Genomic DNA, 6,442 nt, shown 5'->3' with positions numbered 1-6,442 from the left:
ATCCATTCAAAATATTGGTGGAACGTTTATTAGGTCTCAAAAATAATATAGTCCTGTCTGTATTTACGCATTTATTTATATGGCCATTTTGTTTTTAATCTTTTATCATGGAAACCTTTTTGTATTAGTCTCTTTTGCTGTTTCTAAAATGTGCTTTTCTCTTCTTTTTTATATTAAAATTCGATTTATAATTTCAGATAATTTAAATATTTTAAAGAACTTTATAAAATATCTAGTCATCCATACCATCAAAGAAACATTATTTTCAATGAATATTTTTTTTAAATATAAGTGACTCAGTAGGTAAATAGAATTTGTAAATTTAACTTTAAGGGCCGGCCGCACTGAGCCGAATTACCTGTGTTTGGTGTAAGCAATGCCACACTTCTGTTTTTTTTTTCGTAAACATAATAAATATTTAGAAATTCGATCATGTATGTACGCTTCAAAATTGTAAATAGCACCGAATGACCGCAAATTTGCAGCTAGTGTGACTGCTAACCGTAAGCGGGTAAGATGCCGCCGAATTCCATTCTGCTCCGTTTGGTGTGGCCAAACCCTCAATCATGAATGCCGAAATACTATATTAAATTATAAACGATGCTATGTTATGCATAATATTATATAGTTTTAATAATATGACTTTTATTTTAGCTTGTATTAACTTTTAAGCGCAATTCAACGAATGGTAATTCACTTAAGTAAATTACAATATTATAATAATGTTAAGAATCACAGGTTCATGTTTATTGTCTAGCCACCGCTTAGTCTATGGTCTGAAAAATCTATTTAAAATAATGGTCTATTTTTTTATATAAAGGATATAAAATATAATATTATGTAGTCATGATTTCATAACATAATAATTTTCAGTGCTAAATATACACATGATTTCAAAATTAATTATTGAAAGTCCCTGTTAAAAATATTGTAAATCGATTTTTTAAGACGCGTATACTAGGTGGAGGTTATGTAGATTAGAACCGTATTCAGTCCTAAAATGGTGGCATAATATTATTTAATATGATCGTTACTATACAATCGTAATTATTTAATGTTACAAAATTATTATTTACAATAATCGATAAGATAGTTTATAATGTAATCCGGTAAAACTATTTTTATATATACGGCTTATACTAATAATAATTCAGCTGACATCGAGTCCGAGAATATATGATTAAAAAGAGTTAATATAGCACAAAATAAAATGCATGTATATCTTTCAAGTGGGCATTTGTATTTCTGTTATAATTTAGTGTAATATAACTTACGCGTGAGCGAATCGACTTATAACCTTCAAAGTTCGGTCATGATTCATACATGCGTATGTTAGATTATTACGAAATTGAACAGAAGTAACAAAAAATTGAACGAAAAATTATAGCCAGACATTCAAAATGAATTTTAGTCCATTTTACACAATACAATTCCATCCGATTTCTCCTCCGTCAACTAACCCAACACGATTACTGCTAAGTATATATTTTATTTTAAAAGACTGCTTGATATATTATAATAGTGTTTGTGGGGTATATCAATAATATATTCTTATTTTTAACTTGGTTTTATGTATTTAACAATGATATTATAATGGGGTTATTGAATTAAAATTAAAAAAACAAATATTAATATTAACGGGCAGAATTATCAAATTTATTATTAATTATATATTACTCAAATTAGTTTTTTTCTTTTTCGTAATTAAACATATTATAGTAAAATTTTTATGTATTGTTATATGTTACGTTTAAATTTGTTGGATTTTGAATGAATATAACTGCATTATTTAAATAAAAATGAACCGTTTATGGTTTTGTGCTATTTGTAAACATTATAATATTATGCAGTCAGAATATTATCTAGAACCATTTGAAACTTCAGTGCATAATGATGAGCAGTGCAATACTATGCTATTTCATATATTTCAGTATTGTATTGAAAATATTATCAAAGCCTACTGCAGGCATGTGCGACTGTATTGACTGAACGGGGCCGCATTGAGAATTTAAATATCAAGATGGGTCCAAAAATAAAAGATTTTACAGTAAACGCAAAAAAAAAAATTAATACTGACGATTCCATTTGATTCTCCGATAAAACAGGTATTTTTTGCATACTGAATTATGGGTATCGTATAATTGAGTAACCTAGAAACAAAACTCACGATTCGCAATTTAATCATTTTATAGTTAAACATTACATTACATGTTCAATATTAAGAGGTTCTTATGACATTGTGGAGATTGTATTTACAGATTTTTGTTTTTTCGAAAAATGGATGTTAGTCGCTTGCTCTGACACACATGTGAATTTACCGGATCTGGCAGCCACTATGGGTGAAAAAAAATAGTCAGTTATCAAAAATCACTTTATAATGTCAATTCTCTTCTAGCACTGATGGTTTTCTAACCGATCTGGGATCAATATTTCTCATACTATCATTTTCGATTTCAAATCTCAAAGAGAAATACAAAGCTTTATATATATATTTAAAAAATAATATTAATCGATAATGTCACTCATTAATATTTATGTCCGTTAATTATTTTTTTGTAATTACAAAAATATCACTGGTGGTTTTTTTGCGAATTTTTTAAAATATTAGTTTTGATTGTAGGCTTCTCATTTATAGATTTTTTTTAAATACCGGTATTTTTTTCATGGATAGATAAATGTATCTTGTCTACTGAATAAAAATACATTGCAGGCAATCATTTGCCCAGACTTGATCTATTGTGTTTGCCCAAATAGGGTTGCGTTGCGTAAATTAGAATGTTAATGTACGTATTCAAATACTTGATCAACAATTTTCTCAATACAACTTGTTAGAATAATGTTATATAGTATATACACTAGAAACGTAACATATTTTCAAATACATAATATTAGTATAGATCTGAATATTGTGAAAGGTTTTTTTTTTAATATAGATGTAGGAATCTTATAGTTTATAAACAAATTGGTGTGGTTTATTTGCTTTGTGAATTTTCTAATTTAATTTGTACATCTACTAAACCATAATAATATTGATAATTGAAATGTTATCAGTCCCAGAGACTTTCATCAAACGTGTTCCTTTTGTGAACAGAAGTTGACATTACATGTTTGAATAAATTGGTATGTTTAATTTCGTTGCCATATATAATAATCAACCATTAGTTTTATGCATTCCTAATAAAGAGTGAAATTACATAATGTGCCACTCAGATGCATATAATAAACATGTACTGGCATTCTAGCATCGCGCAGTTTGTCTATAGGCAAACAATATGTTCATTTGCCTGACAGTGCATCAAATGAGTGATATTCTGGCTATTTGGACTTTATCTTATAGGGACTTTACACATGCATGGATTTATTGTATTCAATACGAACTATAATTTGTATACATTGAACTAATTAAAATAAAACACAATGTATAGTACTTATTCTACATAGTTTAATAATAATCGGGACCGGTTTCGTCTGTTTTAATGGGGCGTTGTCAATTGATACAAAATATACAATATTACAGCTATTTATTAACAAATTTTAAACGAAAAGTATTTGTTGACGATAATAATCAATTAAACGTATCTAAAACCAGTCATGACTAATATTAATCTACATATTATGTGGAAAAAGAATTGAAGAAGAAAAATATGTATATATTCTTTTTAACACTGCAACAGGCCATGAGACCATAGACATAGAATACCCAGTCCCAGGCATAAATGTATTGTGACCTCACCGAGACCGAACCCGGAGCCCTGTGTTTTATTTTAATTAATACAACATCTTTCCATCAATTATTGGTAGTACATATCATTAAAGAAAAAATAGATTGAATTTTTACTACAAAAAAGGTTAGAAGGTCTATAGTCTTGTGCGCCATCACATCACGCATGGACCAACAGCCTGGCCTCATCTAGTCGTCTTTTCTATTCTCCAATCTGGAATTCTGATGGCACGTGCATCCAGTGACCTCAATTTGTGTCACCGTCCAGAGGGCGTTGTATCAAAAACATTCCAGGCTGGTTTGAACATGATCGGTCCATCTTAGTTATGCACACATGTTAAAATTGTGGCAATAGTAAATAGACTATAGTAAATTGCGCATGTGTAAAACCCCTAAAACTCTATCGATCGCACAATTTTAACACAAATATTATTGCAAGAGATAGATTTATCCAAATCCATAATTTAGAGCAGCGGTGGCCACCCTATTGCATACCATGCGCCAATTTTTTTCACAGACGAGTTCAGATGCGCCATACAATACATTTATATCAGTTATTCGTGACCTTGTTTTGTTTTTAATCAATTTCATGGATGAAAATGCTTGTTCACATCTGAATGTCGATCCAAAGCGACATATAACTTTCTTAGCTCTGGGAAATATTCACAGAGTAATGAACGCCAGAAATTAATTATGTCAGAAGCATTTTTATCTGGAAAAAGTTCATCAAATTTCATTTTGTTTTTAAATCAATCAGTTCCATTTGTATGTTACTGGGCATCTGCATTACATTTTGTTCACTAAGTGAAAATGTGTTTATAAATGCGAGCATGCAGTTTTCTTCTCTAGCATAATCATGAAAACGACTTTCAAATGACCCTTGCAATATCCTGATTTTTTCAATATATATATTTGATCCAATTGCTATTATCCGCAGCACATTCATTCTGCTCTTTCAAGTGTGGAAATTGACTCAAATTCTCATTTTCTAATGATTTTACTACACACATTTCTAGTGGTGAACAGTTTTAATTTCATTTTAAATGAACTGATGCTATTTACTAAGCTAGGAAATAATTTATTCTTGCATTGTAGTTTTAAATTTAGATCATTGAGATGGCTAGTATTGATATCAACTAAGATGCGCAATAGATGCAATTCGCCGTTTGTAATCATCCAATGCACCACGTTTGGCGCATGCGCCACGGTTTGGCCACCACTGATCTAGAGACATCATAATTGTAGTATGTAATTATTGTCTCAATGCTTCCTCTAACAAATGAATATGTATATAAAATTGTCTATTGTATATTGCCATGTGCTTCCTAATCTTGGGTTCTGCATATTTAGTATAAACTAAAAGTGAAAGGCAAATCATTTTTAATTAAGGCATTAGCTGCCATCGGTTCATATAATATTGAGCTAGTCTCGATTTTTACGATTCAATCATAAGATAAGATGTCATATCGTAAAGTATCTATTGAAAGCTTTTCAGTGTTATAGCTTTTAAGCCAAGTGTATTGTGTAATTATTTTGTCCACCGCTCAATTAAATGTATTTCCATAAACAACAATCACAACACAATATCGGGCAATGTAGCTTGTATACAGATTAAACCATAATTTATTTGATTGTCCAGATTATAAAAAAATATATGAAAACTTTCAATGCTTGTGTACTTAACGAAATTTTGATTGAAATGTGTCGTTTTCAAGTCACGCCATAATAGTGATGGTGATTTGTCAAATAATAAATTTCCTTTTATTGTGTGATTAAATTTTATATTATAAATTTTTTATCTGTATATAAACAGATCATTGATTTCTGGAGTTAAAAAAATTGGTGGTAGCCTGCGTTACTGAGGCAGGTGTATGTTTGGACATAGAATACGTTTTGGGGTTAGGGGTAAGGCGTTGATAAATGAAATACTTAACTTCAGTTACATGCAGTGACTGCATTGATTATTTTTTGCCGAAGTTACAAAGTCGGTATGATTTTGCCAAGTAGCCATTTAAACTTATTTTCGATTTTGATTGTATACACATTTCATATGTGCTGACATAGTTCCCACTTTTGACACTGCTAACGGTTGTTAATACAAAAAGTATAACCGATTTCACAAATTCAAGTGTTTTGCGCCTCACTTGAGTAGCTCTGATACATAGTATGTGCGTTTTGAGCAGTCGATGTTCATTGACTGACGCAATCTGGGCTTACTATATGCCTCCCTCCCTGCATGCTTTAGATTCTGTTGATAGCTAATTAGTTACCTACTAATTACATATCACCACATGGAATAGGTCCAGGATGACATCACATATGCATCGATTTCAAAAACGTATTCTACATCAAAGATTGTGTTCCCGATTGATTGTGTAAATATACCTACTAAATAGAAATTATAACAGTTTTCATTAATCGTCTATTCAATTCTTAACTATCCTAAACGCCAATTTTTCGAAATACGTTTTTTTACATCAATCGATTCTCTATGAAATTTCCAAATGTATAAACCTAAATGCATTGGATTATATTGAATTTAATATGCAATACAAATCTATGAAATCAATAATTTTTTATGAAATGTATCAGTTTTTGGAGTAACTATTTTCCCCATCATATAAAGTATGTTTGTAATATTGTATTATTTATACGAAGTGGTAATTCTATCTAGATATGTAATAAAATAAGACTTGGCCTGTTTGATAGTTCATAAGATAT

This window comes from Rhyacophila brunnea, unplaced genomic scaffold, assembly GCF_057557595.1.
Source record: "Rhyacophila brunnea isolate RB1 unplaced genomic scaffold, BYU_Rbru_1.0 scaffold_16, whole genome shotgun sequence".
In the NCBI taxonomy this organism is placed as follows: Eukaryota; Metazoa; Arthropoda; class Insecta; order Trichoptera; family Rhyacophilidae; genus Rhyacophila; species Rhyacophila brunnea.
This window is presented reverse-complemented; position numbering follows the sequence as displayed.